The sequence below is a fragment of the Scyliorhinus canicula genome, chromosome 5, assembly GCF_902713615.1.
Source record: "Scyliorhinus canicula chromosome 5, sScyCan1.1, whole genome shotgun sequence".
Lineage (NCBI taxonomy): Eukaryota > Metazoa > Chordata > Chondrichthyes > Carcharhiniformes > Scyliorhinidae > Scyliorhinus > Scyliorhinus canicula.
In genome coordinates, this window is record NC_052150.1 from 70,914,855 (window position 1) to 70,940,402 (window position 25,548).

Consider the following 25,548-nt stretch of genomic DNA (forward strand, 5'->3'; position numbering starts at 1 on the left):
GGAACAACTGCGTGATGAAATAACTAGGATAAATAAAATAATAAACTGCTAACACTAACAATTATAGAGCTACTGCAAAATATGTCCACCCTCCAACATGACTTATTCCCAACTCCCCAGACACAGGGTCACCTGGTGGGTTTACACTGCCACCTGGTGATCAGAGGTAATATTATGTACAGAATTGCTTCATCACATCCCCTTTCCTTTGGAAAATGAAATTATTTACATGCATTGGATTATTTTTGCAATTCACTATGGTATGCATAATTACTTACATCATTAGAGTATTTACAGTCCGTCACAAGTTAAATCTTTCGGGTTTGCGCCTTAGCCTTCTTGACCTTCTAAGTGGCTGCTGAACTTACAAAGTTACTTCATCTTCTTTAGTATTTGTTGATTGTGTTTGTTGTTTTTCATGTGTCGAGGTATCTTCAGCATGTTTTAGTTGTTCCGTATGCTGCACTGTATGTTCTTCAGCTGTTTTCGGAATGTTGCATGCTACTTCTGATGGTTGCATTACAAACGGTTGCCATACTTTGAGCAAAGATCTATTCCTTCTCAAGACAGCACTTTCATTTGTAATGATGAGATCCGAGTTTGGATCTGTTAGTCACAGTACCCTCACCTGCTTAGACCATCCATTTCCTTTGGAATCTTCTAGTCTAACGGTGTTCTCTGGCGGCAGAAGTTGGAGTCTTTACATGGATCTATCATAGAATCCCTTCTGCCTCCTTTTTTGAGAGATCAAAGGCTGGATTCTCTGCACACCGACGCCGAAATCGCCACCGGCGCTGGGGCGGAAAATCAATTTCCTTGCATGAAATCAGGACCAACGCCAGTTCCCCGATTCCCCGGGCCCCGGACGCCGCGTATCCCCTACCTGCGGCCATTGATGGTGGTCCGCCCCATCATTCATAGAATTTACAGTGCAGAAGGAGGCCATTCAGCTCATCGAGTCTGCACCAGCTCCCGGAAAGAGCACCCTACCCAAGGTTAACACCACCACCCTATCCCCATAACCCAGCAACCCCACCCAACACTAAGGGCAATTTTGGACACTAAGTGGAATTTATCATGGCCAATCCACCTAACCTGCACATCTTTGGACTGTGGGAGGAAACCGGAGCACCCGGAGGAAACCCACGCACACACGGGGAAATTCCCCGCCCCCGACTGGCCGAAGTCCTGACAGCGTGGATCTAACATGGTCCTGCCGGTCGGGATACTAGCGTATAACTGGTCGGGGGTGGGCAGATCGGAGGGCGGGGGGGGGGCCTTATACGTGACCGGGCAGTTTTTGGGCAAGCGGGTCAGGCACGCGACCGATCGGGGGTACTATGTTTAAGGTCCAGCCATGGAGCACGGCACGGGTGCTGGAAGCTGCCGCCGTGTGCATGCGTGGCCTCTGACCCAGAAGTGCGGGGGCCCATACAAAAGCTGCTGGTTTCACGCCGGGTCCCTGCTAGCCCCCTGCAAGGCTGGGAATATGTGTCAGTTTTTCTGGCGTGAAAGTCCACAGTTTTTACAACGGTGTGGAGACATAGTCCGAAAAACAGAGAATCCAGCCCCAGTTGTGCCATTAACGTGTGGTTAACTGGTTCTTGAGTAATACGGTGCAAGGTCATTCTCAGTTGCCTGTTCAACAGCATCTGAGCAGCGAGAGCCAATTGACTAGTGGTGCCGAACTATAGCTCAGGAACGCGAGGTAAATGTCATTTCGGCTGTCGAGTGCTTTTTTTAGGAGCTGTTTCATGATATGAACTCCCTTTTCAGCCTTGCCGTTTGACTGTGGGAAGAGAGAACATGTTGGAAATCATGCCACCACGCAGCTTCTGTCCACTCATAGTAATCAAAATAACTACCATTGTCACTCAGGACCACATTTGGAATGCCGTGGCACACAAAAATCTCTTTGACATTCTTTATTTTAGAAAATATTTTATTAAGGCATTTATAATTTTAACAATTTTAACCATCAGAGAACAAAACAATATTTTTTTTATTTTTATAATTTTATAAATTTTGAGTTCCCAAATCATTTTCCCAATTAAGGGGCAATTTAGCGTGGCCAATCCACCTACCCTGGACATCTTTGGGTTGGAGGGGTGAAACCCACGCAAACACGGGGAGAATGTGCAAACTCCACACCGACAGTGACCCAGAGACGGGATCGAACCTGGGACATCGGAGCAGTGAGGCAGCAATGCTAACCACTGCGCCACCATTGTTGCCCAGAACAAAGCAATCTAACATTGGCCTCTCTCACCCCCTGGGCTCCCAGATCTTCTGACACACCAAAGATCGGTAGCACAAGTGAATAGCACTGTGGCTTCACAGCGCCAGGGTCCCATGTTCGATTCCCCGCTGGGTCACTGTCTGTGCGAAGTCTGCGCATTCTCCCCGTGTCTGCGTGGGTTTCCTCCGGGTGCTCCAGTTTCTTCCCACAGTCCAAAGACGTGCAGGTTAGGTGGATTGGCCATGATAAATTGCCTTTAGTGACCAAAACGATTAGGAGGGGTTATTGGGTTAAGGGGATAGGGTGGAAGTGAGGGCTTAAGTGGGTCGGTGCAGACACGATGGGCCGAATGGCCTCCACCTGCACTGTATGTTCTATGGTCTGTGTTCTATCACCACCTGTGGACTCGGAACTACCCTCACCTTTAATACTTCTGACATGACATCAGCACACCCCTGCCAGAAACCTCTCAACCTCGGACATGCCCAGACCATATTGACATGGTTCGCAGGTCCCCCTGCACAGCATCCACACCTACCTCCACCCCCTCAAAGAACCTGCTCACCCGGGCCACAGTCATGTGTGCCCTGTGGACCACCTTGAATTGTATCCGGCTGAGCCTGGCACACGATGAGGATGCATTGACTTGCCTCAGGGCCTCCTCCCATAACCCAGCCTCCAACTCCACACCCAGCTCTTCTTTCCACTTTCACTTCACCTCCCCTATCAGGGCTCCCTCCCACTCCATTCATTCCTTATAGATCTTTGAGACCTTCCCCTCCCCTACTTCTACTCTCGACACCACCTCATCCTGCAGCCCTTGAGGTGGCAGGTGTTGGAAACCTGCCTCTGCACAAAGTCCCTCACCTGCAGAAACCGGAACTTATTCCCACCTGGCAGTTCAAACTCCTCCTCTAACTCCTCCAAACTCGGTAAGCCCTCATCGATAAAGAGATCTCCAAATCTCTCGATCCCTGCCCGCTGCCACCTCCGGAATCCCCCATCCAGCATCCCCAGAGCAAACCGGTGGTGATCACATTTCGGTTCCCACACTGACGCCCCCTCTAGCCCCATGTGCTGCTGCCACTGTCCCCACAGCCTCGGGGCTGCCACTACTACCAGGCTTATGGAGTGCCTGGCTGCCGAGAATGGCAGAGATGCCGTTAACAAACTCCTGTCTTGACTTGGGGCTGCCTCTGCCCGCTCCCAAACCGACCCCTCCCCCACTCCCTACTTCCTGACCATCACTATATTCGCCACCCAATAAGAATTTATAAAATACGGAAGGACCAGCACTCCCTCCCACACCAGGCCTCCGCTCCAGCAGCACCTTCTTCACCAACAGGGGCTTACCCGCCCAAACAAATCCCGAGATCATCGCATTCACTTTTTTAAAGAATGCCTTAGGGATAGAAATTGGGAGGCTCCCACGAATGACAGAGGGAGCACATCCCACTGAAAGTTCCCCCCCTCATCTGTTCTGCCAACCGACACGGATTCAGCTTGTGTAGCTGCTCCCACTCCCGTGCCACCTGGATACTCAAGTACCGAGAGCTCCCCCCCCCCTCCCACCTTGATTGGCATCTCACCCAATCTCTTCTCCCGTCCCCTCGCCTGAATCACAAATATCCCACTCTTGCTCTTATCCAATTTATACCCCAGAAACCAGCCAAATTCCTCTAATTTTCCCATTATCCCTTCAATACCACACAGAGGGTCTGAAATATATTGTAATAAATCATATGCGTATAGCAAGACCCTATGCTCCACCCACCCACCCTGCACTATCCCTTGCCAGACCCCCGATGTTCTCAGTGTCATTGCCAATCGCTCTATAGCCAGGGGAAAGTGGGCAGTGGGGAAAGTGGGCATCCCTGCCTCGTCTTCCACTGCTGCCCTAAACTAGTCTGAACTCATCTGATTCGTCCGCACACTTGCCACCGGTGCCTGATATAACAACAGGACCCAGTCCACAAATCCCTGCCCAAACCCAAACCGCCCCAGGACTTCCCATTGATATTCCCACTCCACTCGACCAAAGGCCTTCTCTGCGTCCATGGCGACCATCACCTCCACCTCTCACCCTTGTGGAGGCGTCATAATCACATTAAGTAACCTCCTGATGTTGGCCGCCAGATGTCTCGCCTTCACGAACCCAGTCTGGTCCTCTCCCATCACCCCGGCACACAATCCTCTATTCTCGAGGCCAAGATCTTAGTCAATAGTTTGGCATCTACATTTAGCAGGGAAATCAGTCCATATGACCCATATTGTTCCAGGTCTTTATCCCGCTTTAAATTAAGGGAGATTGAAGCCTGCGACAATGTCGGGGGGAGTACTCCCAGCTCCTTTGCCTCGTTAAAAGCCCTCACCAGCAGCGGTCCCAATACCTCTGAGAACTTCTTGTAAAATTACACCGGGTACCCACCCGGACACGGGGCCTTACCCGATTGCATCACCTCCAGCCCCTCCACTACTTCTACCAACCCAATTGAGGCCCCCAGACCCTCCATCAACTCTTCAACCAACTTCGGGAACTCCAACTCCTCCAGAAACCGCCTCATCCCCTCCACCCCGGCTGGGTTCCAACTTATACAACATGCTATAAAAGTCCCCAAACACCCCAGTTACCCCCGCCGGGTTCAAGACCATGATCCCTCCTGTGGTCCTTCACTTTTCTGATTTCCCTCCCCACCTCCTGCTTCCTCAACTGGTGTGATAGCATCCTACTCTCCTTCTTCCTATACTCATACACCCCCACCTCGCCCTTCTCAACTGCCTTACCACCTTTCCCGTAGATAATAGCCCAAACTTCATCTGCAGCCTCTGCCACTCCTTTAGCAGCCCCGCCTATGGGGCATCCACATACCTCCTGTCCACCTGCAGGATTTTCTCCACTAGCCTTTCTATCTCCGCCCACACCGCCTTCTCCCTCTGTGCCCGAAGCGAAATAAACTTCCCCCCTGGCCACTACCTTCAGTGCTTCCCATACTGCACCTGCCAAAACTTCCCCCATATCATTAATCTCCATATATCCCTGGATGACCTTCCTCACCCGCTCCCTCTTCCTCTGCCAACAGCCCCACGTTCAGCTTCCATATGCGGGAACCACCCAGTGCAGGGCATGATCCGACACCACTATTGCCAAGTACTCAACATCAACCAATCCCGCCAGCAACGTCTTATCAAACTCAAAAATGTCTATTCAGGAATACACCTTGTGCACATGGGAGAAGAATGAAATTCTTTCGTCCTCGGTCTCCCACATCTCCACGGATCCCCCCCCCCCCCCCCCCCCCCCCCCTCCTGCCATGTGCTCCATGAACCCCATAGCTCCTTTGCTGTTGCCGACACCCTCCCCAAACTCGAGCTTGAACCGGTCCAGTCTTGGATCTAGGATTGTATTAAAGTGTCCCCCCCCCCCGCCACCATAATTAGCTGATGCAAGTCCAGGTCGGGGATCCTCCCCAGCATCCGCCTCATAAATTCGACATCATCGCAGTTCGCGGCATAAATGTTCACTAATACCACATGTATCCCCTCCAATTTCCCACTCACCATAACATACTTCCCCCAAGAATCCACTACCATACTTCCCACTTCAAACGCCACTCACTGACCAAAATCACCATCCCCTTTATTTTAGAATCCAATCCCGAGTGATATACTTGCCTTACCCATCCCTTCCTTAGTATATTCTTGTCCCCCACCTTCAGATGAGTCTTCTGTAACATGGCCTCATCCGGCTTCAATCTTTTAAGGTGCGAGAACACACGGGCCCTCTTGACCGGCCCATTAAACCCTTGCACGTTCCACGTGATCAGCCTGGTCATGGGCACCCTACCCCCCCCCCCCCCCCCCCACCCCCCCCCACCCCCGCACCCCTCTGCCCCACCCGGCCATCAACCATAGCTCCTCTAGGGCCAGCCTCAATCTCACATCTCCCCAGGCCCATCCTCGGGCGCCCACTATCATTGATCCTCCTCCTATTACCTTTTAGAAGCCCTTCCCCTGTCAGTAGTATGTCTCCCCTCCCCCCCCCCACCGCCAAGCCTCCAAAACCACAACTCCTACCCCCACCTCCACTACCAACCATCTGCTCACCCCCCACTGCAGATCTGTAAACTAGCCCGCCCAGATAGCCTGGCAGCCTCAACCCATGGCGCCTAGCATCCTATCCCTGATAGATTCACCCCCCCTGTCCAACCAACCTGCTAGTGCAGGCAAAAACAACTCCACCCCAAGCCCAATTGAAGAGAATCCCCCCCTCCCCATCTTCCAACATAGAACAGAAACAAACCTGAAGCAAAATAATGGCCCCAAACACAGCAACAAAGCATCATTCATTGTCTCTGATAAACTCCATCACCTCCTCCGATGTCCCAAAGTATAGTTCCCAGCCTTCATAGGTCACTCACATGTGTGCCGAGTGCAGCATCTCGAACTTCACCCCTTTCTTGAAGAAGGCCACCTTGGCCTTACTAAACCTCGCTCTCCTCCTGGCCAGCTCTGCACCCAGGTCCTGGTACACACGGATTTCACTGCCCTCCCAGGTGCAGCGCTGAGACTGCCTGGCCCCCCTCAATTTCACCCCATTGTCCAGGAAACGGTGCAATCGCGTTATCATCGGCCTTGGCGGCTTGTCCTCCTGGGGCCCCCTTATTAGTGCCCTATGCGCTCGATCCACTTCCAGAGGTTGTGTGAATGCTCCCTCACCCAGCAGCGTCTCCAGCATCCTCCCCACATACGTGCCGGCATCTTCTCCCTCACTTCCCTCCGACAGGCCAATGATCCTTATGTTCTGCTGCGTGCCAATTTTTCAGGTCCTCAACTTTCTCCTGCAGCCGCCTCTGCTGATCCCGCATCAGCCCCATCTCTGCTGCCATCAAGGCAAGCTGCTCTTCATATTCCCCCGCCACCTCCTCCATCTTCTGGATCTCCTGACCCTGGGCCCCCAGCCTCATCGCTACGCGGTCGATCACCGCCTTAATCAAATCCACTGCCTGGGCCAGATTCTCCAGATTCTCCTTACGTTGCTGGGTGAACGTTCTGTTCAGGAAGCCCAACAGCTGCTCTGTTGATCACTGAGCCAGCAGGGTCGTTCCCTGCCCCTCCGTCATCTCCACGTGTATCGCAGGCACCGCACCATCTTTTGCAATCTGTTCCCCTCTTTTGCGATTGCCTTTTGTCCTCAGCTCCATGCACCACTCGGTCACTCTCTTTAACCAGCACTCCTGCACCTTTTTCCCTCCTCACATCCAACGTTAACCGGGGAAAAGATCCGCAAAAATACGCCACAAGCGGGAACCTCCTAATGTGCGATCACTCACATCATGGCAGCCACCGGAGGTCCCTCTTTGGCATTCTTAAATGACACATCTGGCCATAAAACTCAACAGCTGCACTATCTCCGGGTAGTTGGAGAAATAGTCTATGACCGGAAGGTGCTCCTTTCCATTTAAGTGGAAAAGATTCATGCCAACCTTCTGCACGAGGTTGTGACCGTGTCGCCCATCAGCATCGGTTCCTTCCTCTGCCTACACTGACACTATACAAATCTTTGGCATGTTTCACAGTTATCCAGCATCATTTCAATGTCATGGTTGATCCCAGGCCAATAGACTGCCTCCCTGACTCTACGCTTGTACGTTTCCATCCCCAAGTGCCCTTCATGTAGCTTCATGAGGATCATTGACTGTTGTGCCTGTGGAATCACAGTCTGCTGATTCCTCAACAAAAATCCATTCATTTCACTTAACTCTGCTCATCCATTGTAGAAATGTGAGCAGGATCCTTTGGGCCATCTTTCATGGAGAGACTTTCCCACTTTCTGCAGGACGGTATCCTTGGCAGTTTCTTCTTTAATTGTTTTTGACTTGTTGTCAAAAATTGGAAGAGACTCTGTCACCATGTTTACGTGAACGTAGACTTCCTCATCCAGCTGGAGTGGTTCCTCATTGCTGGCAGCTTTAGAAAGCGTGTCAGCAACAATAAAATGCCATCCTGGTGTATAAACCAACTCAAAGTCATTCCGTTGCAGCTTCATAATCATTTGCGGAATTCTTGACGACACCTCAGAAAGATTTTGTTTTATGATGGTGACCAGTTGCCTATGGTCCATCTCCACAATGAATGTTCGAAGCCCATATACATAATCATGGACCTTCACTAGCTCAGTATTCAGTCAAGGCATTCCTTTTCGATTTGTGCGTATTTTTATTCAGCATCAGACATCGTTGTGGATGCATACGCTACTGGAAGCCAGTTTACTTCCCAATCCTGTTGGAGTAGGACTGCTCCCAAACCATCCTTTGCTGCATCCGTCAAGATTTTTGTATTTTTTGCTGGGTCGAGAAACATCAGGACTAGCGCTGCGGTCAATGAAACTTGCAATGCCTGCCAATCTTGTTCATGGCTGCTGGACCACTGGAATGTTGCGTCTTTCTTTATGGTCTCCCTAAGATGTGCCGTTTTAGCTATCAAGTAGGGAACAATTTGCCCACAAAATTTATCATCCCGAGCATTCTTCAGATGCCATTTTTATCGGTAGGGCGTGGCATCTGCAGAATTGCCCTCATCTTGTCTTGATTAGGCTGAACACCTTGTGCGGACAGCTTGTCTCCCAGGAAGGTGATGCTGTCCGCACACCGACTTGACATTTCGCCCTGTTCAACTTCAGACCATTTTTCTTATTACTTTTTAGGACCCTGAGAAGCCGTCTATCATGCTCTTCCTGTGTCGATCCCCAAATAATTATGTTATCTACATAAACCCGGACCCCTGGAATCCTTTCAACTATATGCTCCATGGCAAGATGAAAAATTTCTGAAGCAAATATTTTGCCAAATGGCACTCTTAAGAAGCAATATCTTCCAAAGGGTGTATTGAGCATGCATAATTTAGTGCTTCTTTATCTAGTTTAATTTAACAGAAGCCTTGTGACGCATCTAATTTGCTGAAGCAGGTTGTTCCTGCCATTTCGCACATTATCTCCTCCTTCTTTGGTATAGGATAATGGGGACCATTAAGATTTAATTCCTTAGGGTCCATACAGAATTGTAGGTTTCCATTGTACTTCTTGACACAGACCATGGAATTAACCCAGTCTGTAGGCTCTTCTATACGCTTAATGACGCCTAAAGCTGTCATTCTCTCTCGCTCAGCCTTTCGTTTATCCCTTAATGGCGCTGGCACACGTCTCAGCGCATGAATTGCAGGCTTTGCATTTTCTTTTAATTGAATCTTATACATGTATGGTAATATACCAAACCTTGGAAAACTTCAGGGAAATCATTTTGCATAGACTCCCTGAGGCATGAGGGCTGGCTGCAACACTGTTTGCACTGTAGACCCGTCTGACTAGCTGCAGCTCCTCACACGCTTCTACTCCAATCAAACATTCGCGTTCCACCGCCACAACGGAAAATTTCAACCTGTGAATTTTGTTTTTTACGTCGAAATCAAACTCACAGGCTCCTAACATTGTGATTTCATTACCATTGTAATCTCTTAACAATACCGTTTTGTCAACTGTTTTCGGTTGAATTCAGTTTTTTTTACGTCAGACAGATTGTGAGGTTGGCTCTCACACCGGTGTCGAGCTTGACTGTTATCACTCTGTCATTTATCTTCAACTATCTGAATAATTATCTGAATACTTCGCCAAAGTTCTTACTATCTGCCTCGTTTTCAAAGGCAATGAGCAACAGCGTGATACGCCTCTCACCGGGCTGTGCCTGCAGACCAAGGGTTGCAATATATAGTTTGAACTGTTGCTTAAACACCCTCCAATTCTCGTCTTTGTTACAGGTAATCCAAAGCTGTTGATGTGCCTTGAGGTACCTTCCATCCTGGGCTTCGAAGTTTTACTGCGCGTTGAGCACCAGTTGCTAGTAGCTTGCAAGGTTAGTAGAAAAAAACGCTTTTTCTTTCTTCTTCTTCTTTGAAGTATGTATAGTGGTTCGGAGTTTTTGCAGAATCTTCTTGTTCTTAGTAATTCATCAATACTGATACCAAGGGCGGAATTCTCCGACACACCGCAGGGTCAGGGAATCGCCTGGGGCCTTCGTAAATCCTTCACCCGCCGTGGCCGGAATTCTCCGCCACCCGGGAATCGGCGGGGGCGGGAATTGCGCCCCGCCAGTTGGCGGACCCCCCGCGGCGATTCTCCGTCCCGCAATGGGCCGAAGTCCCGCCGCTGTCAGGCCTCTCGCGCCAACGTGGTTTAAACCACCTCTGGTGGCGGCGGGAACAGGCGGCACGAGCGGGGCCCGGGGTCCTGGGGGGGGGCGCGGGCCGATCGGGCCCCGGGGGGTGCCCCCACGGTCGCCTGGCCCGCGATCGGGGCTAACCGATCGGCAGGCGGGCCTGTGCCGTGGGGACACTCTTTTTCTTCCGCCACCGCCACGGCCTCCACCATGGCGGAGGCGGAAGAGACCCCCTCCACCGTGCATGTGCCGGTGGTGATGTCAGCGGCTGCTGACGCTCCGGCGCATGCGCGGACTCACACCGACTGGCGAAGGCCTTTCGGCCAGCCCCGATGCTGGTCGGCGGGGTGCCAAAGGCCTTTGGCGGCAGTCGGTGGAGCGGAAGCCACTCCGGCGTGGGCCTAACCCCTAAGGATGCGGAGAATTCCGCACCGTTGGGGAGGCCCAACGCCGGAGTTGTTGGCGCCACTCCGCTACCCCGGGACCCCCCGCCCCGCCAGGTAGGGGAGAATACCGCCCCATGTCTTGTTCTGTAGACTGGCTGATATAAATAAATAATCGTTATTGTCACAAGTAGGCTTACATTAACACTGCAATGAAGTTACTGTGAAAAGCCCCTAATCGCCACATTCCGGCGCCTGTTCAAGTACACAGAGGGAGAATTCAGAATTCTCAGCTGGTACGGGAATTGAACCGTGCTGATGGCCTTATTCTGCATCACAAACCAGCTGTCTAGCTCACTGAGCTAAACCAGACCTTCCATATGAATGATGAACTACAAACATCTAGTTTAAATAATTTATTATGAAACAACTGCGAGATAAAGATAACTAGGATAAATAAAATAATAAACTACTAACACTAACTAACTATTATAGAGCTACAGCAAAATATGTCTATCCTCCAACACGACTTGCTCCCGACTTGCCAGACACAGGGTCACGTGGTGGATTTACACTGTCATCCGTGTATAATATATACAGAATTGCTTTATGCATATCATCACAGTCTCTGCAGCTTTTCTGGACTGTCCTTGCCGTTTTGGAGGTCACACCCTCCAGCCTGTCAGATCATTCCCCAATAAAAGGTCAACCCTGGGTAAGCTTGAGATTACACCCGCTTGTTACTAGCCCCATAACAAGTCCAATCCTTAACTGAATTTTTACTAACGATATCTCAATACATTCTGCAGCGAGTCCTTTTACTCGTACATTGGAATTTGTTCTGGTTGTGCACATGAATCTTAAATTGCCTCTGCGAGCAGGAAGCACGTACTTGCTGATTTGTTTCTCCAAAGTCACTCATGAGCAATGCATTTGTAAGTGTGTGTGTTTTCTTACCTGTGGAGTGCAAAATTCAATTTAAAATAACCTAGCAGCAACGCCTTCTTACTTAAAAAAAAGTAAAGGTTAGCTTATTTCACTCTGTTGCTTTGGAAGTAATACTTAAGGGCCCAGTGAAATGGTCAACTACACACACTTCACCATGCATCGCTACATGAGGGAGGTCACAGGGGTCAGGTGCATCAGGAGACTTCATGGCCTGAATTTTACACTTCCCGCTGGTGGATTTTGAAGGGGGGGGGGGGGGGGGAGGGAAGGGAGCGTGAAGTTGCATGGACGGGATTCCCCCTAGAATCCTGTCCTCCCCAACCCAGACCACAATTTTATGGTGCGACACGCAGGGCCTCAGACGGGAAGCCCACCCTTGCCCCTATTAAAGTGACTCATCTGGCCACTGCAGTGCTGTGTCTGGATGGGCTGGAGAGCTGTCTGCCAATCTGATTGGCAGACCACTTCTCTCTCCTAGTTGGGACTTCCTTCCAAGCGCAGACAGAAGTCCTACCTGCTGCCAATCAATGCTCAATCACTCATAGAATGGAAGCAGGCCTGTCGGAGTTGGCAGGGATGCATTTCCTGCCAACTCTCCAGATAGTTGGGGTCAAGCCCCCACCACCCAAAATATTCAGGCCCATTGTCTTGTCCCTAGCAGACAGAAGCAGGAGGAGTGGGCCAGTGGCTTTCCCAGGGTGGTTGGATTCCCATTGACACAAGGAAACATTAACAGTATTCAAGTGGCTCTGCACATGCCACATCACAGTAGGGAGATATACCAAAATGGCAGAGTGTTCTATTCCCTAAATATGCAGTTGCTGTGTGACCATGCATGGAAACATCATGTTGATGAATATCTGCTAATCCGACAGTAGCCACACTGGTTTTATTCAGCGCCAGTTACCTATTGCCGCCATATTCAAGCCACCATGTCAAACCAAAGAGTGTCTAAAGGGTAACTGAACTACCCACTCGACACACGGTCATTAAACCTCTCTGTCAGCCAAGCACACGTGGACTGCACGTCCACAATAAGAACCATACTGTCACCGGGAACACTGTGGAGCAACTCATCCTGGAATAAAATATACAAAGCTGAACTATTCACTTTTGTGCATTTCCTTGTCTTCTAAGTGCCTTAGCCTGGCCTTGTGCTCCTTCACACTGCTTCACTTGTCACTTCAGCTGGTGGTGGAAAGTTGCTGACTTTCAGTGGGAGTGACGGCAGATAACCTTGCAGGACATTCTTGAAAACCTCTGGGGCCGGAGGGTTCAGTTTTAGAACATAGAACATAGAACAGTACAGCACAGAACAGGCCCTTCGGCCCTCAATGTTGTGCCGAGCAATGATCACCCTACTCAAACCCACGTATCCCCCCTATACCCGTAACCCAACAACCCCCCCTTAACCTTACTTTTTTAGGACACTACGGGCAATTTAGCATGGCCAATCCACCTAACCCGCACATCTTTGGACTGTGGGAGGAAACCGGAGCACCCGGAGGAAACCCACGCACACACGGGGAGGACGTGCAAACTCCACACAGACAGTGACCCAGCCGGGAATCGAACCTGGGACCCTGGAGCTGTGAAGCATTTATGCTAACCACCATGCTACCATGCTGCCCTTTTGAACTGCACTACTTCCGCATGGGTAGCAACATTCTGGGTTGGCTGTCTGAGAGACATCAGCAGTGGCACATGTTAGAGTGGCAATCATGGGAGCATGAATGCTGCCCCCTAAAAGAGGACAGAGGTTCTTGCACCATGAAGCTATTGCCTCTCCCACAGGGAGTTGCCTCAGCAAAATCTAGTAATATGCTGAAGAGCATAGATTGCTGGACAGCTGTAAGAGACCATATACCCCTATGACCACTGGGATCTGCAACCACTATGGCAGAAATCTGACCAAGCTTGGAAGCATTTATAGAGTTCATGACCTCAGCCTGACTTCCACTGCTGCAATGGGACATTGGGTGATTTCTGCTTGTGCTGCAATGGAAGCAGCGTGATTAGTCACCAGAATCTGCATCACAGCTCAGTCAACAATGGTCCAGTTGAAAACCACATTTACATAGGGAAGGCTGGGCTACAATATCTGTATGAAAACCTGTGCCAGGTTGGAGCTGGATTCCTCCATGCTCCTTGACAGTGACAACAGAATCTTTGACAGGCTTGCCAATGCACCAAGCACTTTGTGTGCATGCCGATCAGTTTTCTCCAGTATTCTGATTTCCCCAACAGCAGAACTTGTGCATGACCTGGCCAATGATCAGGGCCAGGGAGAGAAATCATGGGCCTCGGTGCTTCCCCAGTTTCCGGGCCCCTTATCCCTCCCCTGCCTCATAATCCTCCACCACGATGTTACCGTCGTGCATGATTTTTTTTCCGCTTTCAAAGTTCACACATCAATTCACCAAACAATCCCAGGAAGGTCCTAGTAAAGTGATAACACCCATCGTTGGCATCTGGTTCTAAATATCATCCAATATGGATGCAGAATGGGTCATTAATATTGCTAGCAGCAATGATACAATGGAATGTTAGATTGTGTGCGCCCTACAGGTGATCACACTATGACAATCAAACAAACCAGAGTACGAATATTACTTTCACAGCTTTGTGCAATATTGACAAGAAAATATCCCAATTCTTATTTACAACACTGTGCAGACAAGAACCCTGATTTTGCTGACTGCCTCAGCCCTCATTAACATTTTCTGCACATTGCATCAATATTAGTAAATTCATGTTTAGGCAACAGAGTCAACACTTGCAACCCAGATAACTGCATAAGATCTTTCCCATTATGTAGAAGTAGAAGAAGCCTTTCTCCTGCACCAGTGCCTGATACTGCAGAACATAGCCCCCCCCCCCCCCCCCCTCCTCTGCCACTAAGCTCTCAAAGGTCACAGCAGAGAACCTGGGAGCCCTCTCTCTGACTTGCTGCTCCATTGGTACTTTTTATTCCTTCTCAGAAACATTTTTGATGCAATTGCACCATCTATTCCACACAGAATGCACCCCCCCCCCCCCCCCCCATTTAAGGAGCGTGGACTAGCTTCAACTCAAGTGAGCCACATATGCACCTGAGCCCCCTGCTGATTGTACAGCCAGTAAACAGTTCTTCAGAACTGATCTGCAAGCTCCAAGCATGATGATGAGGACTGAGTAAGCAGTTTGTGTTTTGCCTCAATCGGGTGCGAAGTAATCGCGCATCACAATCCTCATGTTCAAAAACCAGATTCAGCCTAATATTGAGCCTTAAAAGTAGAAGTGAATCAGAGACATCTAACAATTCAGAATCACAATTATTTTATAAGTTGGGACGATAGGTTGAAAAGAGCTTTAAAAAAAGCACATGGTATGTTCAATTTTTTAAGTTAGTGGCACAGAGCAGAACAAAAAAGAGATAATGTTAAACTCCTATACAAGCTACTGTCAAGGCTCCAGTAAGAATATTGGCCTAGAAACCTGGCAATGCAGAACCATTTTTCAGACACTAAATTACCTCCTAAGCTTCCAATATGGTGGGCAAAGAGTACATGCTCATTACGAGCTGGAAATGTGCTGTCCACCATTGGTTAGGGTCAGAATGCTCTGTTCGGTGCCCACCTTTGGCATAGACAAATATGGGGCTTCATACTAGTTTAGGACCCCAAGGACACTGAGTGGGATGTAAAATGCTTGGCCAATTCAGTCCTATCAGCTTTTCACTGGGCACATTAAACCACCTTAGTTTGCAAATGTAGCTTTAATTAATTTATGGGAAGCTTTTCTTTGAATGAACAATACAACGTTACCTGATATAAATTCAGAGGAAATTAGAAGAAAGAATTAGAAACTTCCTCGTCCTCTTTGAGAGCATTATAAATGAAGAAAAACTCCCAACAAGGAACAGATGAAGAACATTAAACTCCCGATAAGGAACAGAAGGATGATGTACAGCATAATAAGAATGACAATAACAAAAGTCATGTTATGCATACTGTAAGGGTCAATGGCATTCATGCAAGCTAAGTTTGCAAAATAAAATACAGGCAAACTCAATAATAGGCAGAGTTGGAAGAACTTAAATATGTCTTTCATCTTGGCCCATCTATTTCAAAGTTTTGAACAATGTAGAATTGTCAATTGCAACCACCCTTTTGGCCTCTACCAGATTCCTGGTTGTAAAGCAGGGTCCCAACAATAGCTTTAAAACATATCAGATGATGTGAGATTTAAAATCTTCCCTGATTGGAATTTTCAAAAAAGAATAGCTCAGGGAGGTGATGTAGTGGCATTCTCACTGGACTAGTTATCCAGAGGCCGAGGAAAATCCACTGGGGACTAGGGTTCGAATCCCACCATGGCAGATGGCGAAATTTATGTTCAATAAAAATCTGGAATTAAAAGTCTAATGATGACCAGAACCCATCTGGTTCACTGGAAGGAAATCTGCCATCCTTATCTGGTCTGGCCGACATGTGACCCCAGATCTGTTGACTTTTAAATGACCTAGTACATAGAACATACAGTGCAGAAGGAGACCATTCGACAAATTGAGGCTACACCGACCCATGTAAGCCCTCATTTCCACCCTATCCCAATAACCCCTCCTAGTAAGTCACTCAGTTCAAGGGCAATTAGGGATGGGCGATTAATGCTGGCTCAGCCCAGGTCCAATGAACATAAAAGACTACTTTTTTTCTAGAGGTAAGAAAGTGCCAGGCAGATAAATTAGATGAATATTGTTAAGTTTGACAGCATCCCTATAGCTTTTATGCAATTTCAAAAAAAAGTTCCAAATGAAAGTTTTTTAAAATTTAAATTGAAAGCCACAGGAATCCAAGGAAGAAAACAAGAATTGATAAGATGTCAGTTAAAAAATGACACGAGTTAATGTCATACAGGAGGATGTATTGAATAGAGTCCGTCAGGACCAATGTTTTAATCTCTGTTGTTTCTGATCATAAAAGACCTGACAAAGTAACAATACCAAAAATGAAATAATGTTAGAGACAGGATTCAGCTAAAAGACTCACTGAAGGATTTAAATTGGTTACGCAATTGGGACAACAAATTAAACTTGACACTGATAAAGGCAAAGCATAGGATGTTGATCAAAATGCATCTTATAAGTATTAAATGCTTGAAATTAAATTAGCACAGGAAGATTTAGTAGGATATGTAAATTATAGTAAGATCCATCACTTTAATCTCCAGGCAAGCTGGCAATGCAATTAGCAAAGCTAATAGAATTGTGGAATATATAGCCATATAAAGTGCAAGCATCCAGAGGTTTGTTAATGCTGTATAATGCATTAGTGGGGGTTTGTTAATACTGTATAATGGATTAGTGGGATCACACTTGGAATGCTCTCTCCAACCCCCAGTCCTCCAAATTATAAAGCTCTTTCCTCCGCTCTCCTGCAGCATGCCAGACTGCCCATTTCACCAGCTCCTGGGCAGTGGATAGATCTACATGGCGCAAATGACTGAGGCAAAACCCTCAGCCTTTTAGTGTTCTTTGACCACTGCCAGCCTTAACTGCACCCTACCTACCTACCTTACTATAAATATTGGGCCTAAAAAGTACAACAGTAATTTAAATGCACCCTCAAATATCTCAGTCAGATTTCTGTGCAGATAATCTTTGCTGTGATTATCAACACTTTTACTAGTGATTGCGCTATGATAGATGCGGTTAAATATGGTGTTCCATTTAATATAGCTCTCTGCTTGCTGTTTTGATACCCCGGGTAGAAAAAGATGTTAAGAAAAAGATGAAAAATCAAACCCATCAAGAAAGATTTCAAAGCTCACATCGTCTGATATGGTTTGAGAATCATTAAGCTGGGACCCATTCTGCAACTGAGCATCTGGTAGAGGCCAAAAGGCTGGTTGCAACTGTCAACTCTGTAATCTTCCTAACTTTAAAACAGAAGGACCAAGATGAAAGATATATTTAACTTCTTCCAGCTTTGCCTGTTTTTGAGAACCCTGGTATGAGTGTGTGTTTTTTTGTACGAATGCAATTTCTCTTTGAAACACACCTATATTTTTTTATTCCCAATCCTATAAGTTCGCCCACACCCTTCTGTTCCTTATACATTGAAACAGCTGGATACTGTTAGCTATGAGGAGAGGTTGAATAAACTTGGTTTGTCTTGTAGCCACCTGGGTTTGCCACTTCCCGACTTTAAAATGGAGATCCGCTAAGAATGCAGGGAGAAATGGCCAAACGCAGGAAAACAAGCAGGTGCAAAATCTCCTGTATATTAGAACTTGCAGAAACCCAGACAGCACTGAAACTGACGACAATCTACATATTGATGAGCGATCCCCGGGAACAATTGAAACAGTTAAGATAATCGAGGACAAGCTAGACTTCTCGGCGCCAGCGGGAGCCAAAACAAAGGGAGGCCAATGGACACTTAGGAACCGCCCAGCGATCAGGGAACAGCTCCAGTATTGGAGAAATCGACCCAAGTGATCAGAACTCAGTCCAATCACTTGGAACCAGGTACGGGGTCCGCCCAAAATGGCGCGAAGCCCCTGGGGACGATAAAGTAGAGTCCCCAAGTTCAATTCATCCTTCTTGGCAGCTCTCAAAGAACTCTTGACCGTGACTCTCAACTCGGAGAGACTTGCCTAGCAGCTGCACCAACCAAATAAGTGTCCAGTCAATGGACGCTACGAGATAGGCGCTCCTAACCCTTAGTCCATACCAGCTGGAAGCCTGCAGACTCAGGATCGAACAAGAGGCCAATTGTTCCCCTGACCTAGTGGGCCCCTTTTCCAAAGCTAAGTATTGGCCTGTTAGTGTTAGAAATAGTCTAGTGAGTAGTATTTTATGCATGAGTAGCGATTAACTGTGTATAAATGTGTTTTGATTTGAACCTTACTAACTGGTGTATTGAGTTATTGATCAGCACTTGAACTTGAACCTCGTGGTGGTATCATAAAGATACCTGCCGACTCTAGAGCAAAGGTTATAAAACAGAGCAATTAAGTGTAAAGCACACTCAGCAACATTTAGCAACATTTAGTGGCGAACTCTGATGGGACTTGACTTAGAAGCGGCCCCCCCCCACTCCGAGAGAACCCAAAAATTTGAAATTAGAATCCAATTGGGAACAGAAATAACCACAAGTGTTCAAGCAGTTCTGATCAATCCTCATAATTCGGAAGAGTGTTAATGCATGCATAACTAACAGGGTTATAAGGTAAAACTGATAGATTTTGTTGCGAAAAATTGTCGGGAGTTTGTATTCCGGAAATTAGCAAAAGCCCTACCCGTGTTCACAGCACCGCCTTAGTACCCCTCGGTCCAAATTTAAAAAGAGAATACAGATAGGAAAAATGGCCATGAAGGCAATGGAATGCCTCATGAACCCTCAAGAATTCGTGGTCGCAGCGACCAGCAGCAGAGTAGGACAGTGTCCCGTTTGGGAAGAAGAGATTAGTAGGTACCTCAAAGGGAAGGGATTGCCCCTTTTGAGCGACTTTTTTTCAAATGAGGAAACAGGTCCCGGGAGTATAGGACATACTTGGTGGGAGAACCTGAGCGAAATACATAAAAAGAGCTTAGGGAAAGCTCGCAAGCCGATGGCAATCGTGTCCTGTCTGGCACAATTGCGAGGCACAGAGGAAATCGTTCGGTCGCTCCGCAAAGAGTTCGAAGAGAGAAATCGAATGAGCAAAGTCGATGTCAGTGAGATAGAGAGAGAGAATGTAGAATTGAGAAGGAAGTTAGCAGCAAAGGACGGAGAGGTGGATGATGCCAAGAGGGCACACCAGTCTTATCTAGAGCATCTGAGCAGCTTCCAAACCCAATACGATAAGGCATATCAGGACACACAATGTGCAGTCCTGGTAAGAGAAGAGACAGAGAAACAGGTAGAGGCATTGCAAAAGCAGTGCAGCGATCTAAAGGCAGCATTAAGAGCACTCCATGCTGCCACCACGGAGCAGAGACAAAGCTCAGTGGATCATGCAAAATGCCGGAAGCAGATTGCTGAACTGCAGTCTTTGCTTTCAGTTCAAAATGGGTTTCAAAGCACCTTTGGATCTCAGTTAGATGAAGAAGACGGCCCTGATTGGCAAGAACTAATCAGATATGTACAGGGAACATGTGCGCAAGGAAAGCCCCAAAAGAGAAAAGCACCCCAACCCCCCACAGAGCAGATAGATCAGGCACCCATGAATCCAGTCACCACCCACCGCACAGCCACATCAGACGGAGAAGCGCAATTCCTGTACATGACCCCTGTGGTGAATGTGATTCACACGGTATTATAATCTGTATATATATGTGTCTATATTGTAAGTGCAGTTGCACTACCTGACCACCAGGGGGAGTAGCTCTGGCAATACTCGAGAGTTGTACTGGGCTTCTCCCTTGGCTCCGCCCAGGACTACTCCCCCCGGGAGCTGCTGTATAAAGATCAGTGCCACAGCGTCAGCCGGCCAGTTCACCGAAAGTTCAACGGCTAACAGGCTGGCTCTGTTGTAAGTATATTAAAACCGCTATTCTAATCCTACAAGCACGTGTCCGTAGAATTGTTGGTTCCAACAACCCCCTTAACTGTGACCCAATTACGGGACGCGTGCGAAAAGATCACACCGTTCCTCCCCACCTCAGACCCCCACCACTTCTTTGCAAGAGTGAAGCAGCAGGCGACCATGTACGGCCTGGATGAGCGTGAGCAAGTGAATCTCACAGTTTTAAGCTTAGACCCTTCTGTTGTAGCAGTCCTTCCCAACCCACAGAACGTAGGAGGAGGCACCCTTGCAGAGATGCACACGGCGATCCTAGACGCGATCGGTTACAATAGAGGTGACCCAGTAGAAGGCCTGAATAAGTGCAGGCAGAAGAAAACCGAACACCCCACAGCGTTTGCTGGACGCCTGTGGATCCATTTCACAGCAGTTTTCGGAAACTTAAACCACGCCCATTTGACCCCCGATGACACGGCCAAATGGACCCGAACCCTGATCTCTCATGCCACAGAAGCAGGACAGAGAGCTTGTGCTAATGATGACCCCCTCAGAAGAAGCCCACAACGAAAAATGGGTTTTAAAAAGGTTGTCCCGCGCTTGGGAGCAATCTGTACACAATAAAACAGCATTTAGGCAACCCGAGGAAGAACAGGCAGATGCAGACATGCATCCAGTTAAAATACATCAAAACCCCGCATGGATAAATGAGAGTAGAAACAGCCCACAGCAGACCAAATCCCAGGAGTGTTATAATTGCGGCCAATTAGGACATTACGCACGAGACTGTCAAGCCCCCCCTGAAACAGCAACGGAATCAGCCCACCAATGCCCCCCGAACCAGCAACGACACCAACCTCCCCGACCCCCCACTCAGGGAACAATACCCAAGGGAACAATGCACCAGAGTGCCTGCTCCACCTTATGTGCCTCAGGGGTCATGTTACAACTGTGGGCAGCCAGGACCCTTCGCCCGAGATTGCAGGAGACCCCCACCACCAGCTAGACCCACCCCCAGATATGAAAGAGAACCCCACCCACAGCAGCTACAAGGTGCCAGCTGCCCCATGCAAACTGTGAGCGCTTACCCGCCACTTCTCATGGCAGGGACACCTCAGCAATGCCAATTCATTTTTGTTTCTCTTCTCCTTCCTCCCTTCTTTGGTCACACTACACTGACTCCATATGCTAGTTACACCCTAAGCCAAATGTGATTTACAGTATCCTTCTTTCTGATGGAACCTGCACAATATTCGTTGCATGTTTGTTTGTATGTCTTTGTTAAATGTTCAGTGTTTGGATTTAAACAGCTTTTCACAGCACCACGCCACTACTCCTTTAACGCTCCCTGGCAGTTAATGGAGCACGTTTATCCACGGCCAGAGACGCCTAGTTTGTCCGCAGAAACCTTTGAGAATTTGCCCGACACCAGTTCATAATTGCTCTTCTAATTTGTGGTTAGAAGAGGCATTACTGCAATCCACCACGACGACTACATTCTTGCCCGTTCTTGCCGATTACTCAGGCAGTGGAGAAACGGAACTGGTCCCCGCCCTGTCTGAGGACCCCCCCTCTGGTCAGCCAAGCTCGGGTAGAGCACAGCCCGCCCTGAATGATTCACCTGAGGAAGGAGCAGTGCTCCGAAAGCTAGTGTTTGAAACAAACCTGTTGGACTTTAACCTGGTGTTGTAAGACTTCTTACTTTGAAACTCAGGAAATTGAGGAAACTTGTTTCAGGATATATGAAGCTAAACTCGATAGCCTCCGAAAATGGAAATTACAATGTTTGATTAGCCCAGACAGCATGTCAACTTTGTTCTGCCTGCTGTTTTAAATGGAGGCCCTCTAGATGTGTGGTCAGGAAGATGTGGAGATTAATGCCTGGAGACATGCACCATGGACATGGATGCTACGCCACAAGAAGTTCAATAAATGAAGATAACGATATCCTCACAGTGAATCCATCTGACATCCCATCTCCCCTTCATTCCCATACTCGCTTCTAATTTACAAGTGCAGATGGTATAAGCATGAACCTCATACTTTCCTGTGCCGCTCTCAATCCTACACCATACAATCATAGAATTTACAGTGCAGAAGGAGGCCATTCGGCCCATCCCTTGGAAAGAGCATCCTACTTAAGTCCACACCTCGACCCTAAACCTGTAACTCCACCTAACGTTTGTTTTTGATACTAAGGGCAATTTATCATGGCCAATCCACCTAACCTGCACATCTTTGGACAGTGGGAGGAAACCAGAACACCCGGAGGAAACCCACGCACACACAGGGAGAATGTGCAGACTCCACACAGACAGTGACCCGAGCCGGGAATCGAACCTGGGACCCTGGAGTTGTGAAGCAACAGTGCTAAACACTCTGCTGCTGTGCCGCCCACTGTCCTACTGTGCCGCCCACACCATAATTTTACCCTGGTGCCTTTCTCCTTTTGGATACCAGAGAAGTGAAACTTGACCAGGCAGTACAGGATCAGTATGAAAACAGCGATGGTGGCACAGTGGTTAGCACTGTTGCTTCACAGCTCCAGGGTCCCAGGTTCTTAGATTGGACTACAGTGCGTAGAATAAATAAAAAGCATAAGCACATTGGTGTTGTGTAACAACCGGGGCCATGTATGGTAGAGAAGCTTTTATTTTTTTCAATATACATTTACAGTACAAAATTCTTTTTTTTCCAATTCTGCGAAACAGGCGTTGAAATAACTATGGAAATCGATGGCAGGATCTGGGAGTTATGTAAGAGCTGTTCAGACAAATGAAACCTAAAAGGGGGTGGTGTAAAATCCTGGACACAATTCACAGTTAAAAATGGAGTGGAAGCTTGGGTTAAAAGAGTCATTTGTAAAACCTGGACTGGATTTCAGAATGCAAACTGCTAAGGAGAGGAATAAATATGAGAGACGATTTTAAAGCATGTTTTTGATGAGTGGAGTATGGAAACGCTCACATGATCATCACCTGGGGGGATTCGGATGAAAAATCCAGACACTAACCTAGGTTTAAAGTGGAGTGTGTGCATTTGACCACAGTCATCTTGTGTGCTTAAAGGGACTTTTTGTTTTAATGAGACCATTGTATCTTAAGATGTACTTTGTAATCCATGTTAATCTTTAAATCTGTGTGTATATGTTAAGATAAGGGAGGAGTAAAGGAGTACTGTATTCTAATACATTTTTTTCATGTTTAATAAATGTTTTGTCTTGCGTTTGAAACTAATTGGTGGTCCTGTGTCTCTGTTCCTCCACGTTTTATTTAAAAAAGTAAAAGTAGTCTTTTGACGACTTCCTGCGGTTAGAGAAGGTAAAGTATGAGTTAAGGGGCTCTTCAGGGGGATTTGAGGAAAGGTGGAGAATGTTTGTGACCGTGTTTGAGTGGTTGTTGGCCCCGGGGGGAAGGGAAAGAATCTGTGCAGACTGCATAGTTGATTGTGAGGAAGTATGTTTCCTGGGGTGTTTATTCGCTGTAACCTGCTTGTAACAAAATACATTTTTTTTTAAAGTTGTCTTTTGAGCCAGGGTTCCATTCTGGGATCTTTCCATCCACTTATAACATCACTGGGATCGTAATACTAGAAACGCAAAACTCGGCTTTTATGAGGCGCTGTGGGCAGTGACCAGCAGCAGAATTGTAGTCAGCCACAATCTGTAACCTCATGGCCCAACATATCCCCATTCTATCATTATCCTCAAACAATGGGATCAACTTTTGTTCAATGAAGAGAGGAGGAGTGAAGAGCAGCACCAGGCTTAAGAGGGTGTCAACCTGGTGAAGCCGCAACACAGGACTACTTGTCTGTCTAACAGAGAAAGCAGCAAGTGATAGACAGAGCTAAGCAACCCCACAACCAATGGATTAGATCAAAGCTCTGTAGTCCTGCCACATCTAGTCATCAATGGTGGTGGACAATTAAACAACTCACTGGAGGTGGCGGCTCCACAAATATCCCCATCCTCAATGATAGGGGAGGCCAATGCTTCTGTGCAAAAGATAAGGCTGAAGATTGTTGTAAGCAGAAGTGTTGAGTGGATGATCCATCTCAATTCCTCCTGAGGTCCCCAGCAACACAGGGGAGTTGAACTTCAATCAGTTCAATTCGCTCCTCGCAACATCAAGAAATAGCTGAAGACACAGAATGCTGCAAAGGCTAATGGCCCTGACAGCATTGCAGCAGTAGTACTGAAGACTTGTAATCCAGAGCTTGTTGTGCCCTAGCCAAGCTGTTCCAGTACAGCTGTAACACTAGCATCTACCTGGCAATGTTGAAAATTGCCTAGGTATGTACTGTACATAAAACACTGGACAAATCCAACTGGCCAAGTACTGCCCATCAGTCTACCCTTGACCATCAGCAAAGTGATGGAAGGGGTCACCAGGCGCACTTACTCAGAAACAACCTGCTCACTGACGCTCAGTTGTGGGTTCCGTCAGGCCCACTCAGTTCCTGACCACATTACAACCTCGGTTCAAACAAGGACAAACGATCTTGGGCAGGATTCTTCATTGCACAGACTACGTGTTTACGCCAACGCAGAATTCGTGGACTTTCACGATAGAAAAACTGGCGCCACACCTGGACCAATTCCATTACTATTAAGGGGTTGGCATCAGTGCCAAGTGGAACACCATCGATTCCAATGAAAAACAGCGTGGGATTCGGCAGGCCCATGATTGACACTTGGGAAGCTGACATGCTGCAGCCACACACACTCATTGCACTCCCCACACACAAAAGATGTTACTGGTCATGCTGGATCACACCCAATCAGCTGCTGGGCCCAGGGGGGTGCCCTGGGGGGGCACCTATATGACCCGTGGCACTAAGTTCAAAGTGAGCTGTTAGCAATGTGCACAGCTGCATGTGTTCTGTGCCAACCACTCCGATCTCACAGCACACCTCCTGGCCACCCCGCCGCTACTCCCTCCAGCCATGGCAGAGTACCCCCCCCCCCTACCAGTGGCACAAAGGTCAGCAAACTATGGCGATGTTGGACACTTCCCATAACCCCTCTCTCTCCTTCAGCAGCTGCAACGCCTGTTTCACAATTTTTAAAAGCACAAGTGAACCGCGCAGTTGGGAACTCAGCACATCGGACGCGGAGAATCGCGGAGGCCCCGGAGAGTACTGGATCAGGCCCGCTATTGATATTCAAACAATGCCTACTGTACCTGCATTCTGGAGAACGCATTGACAGAACACTGGGATTTGGCAGCAAATCGGTGCCTGCCGCGATTTTGGCGTCAGAACCAATTCTCCGCCCAATCGG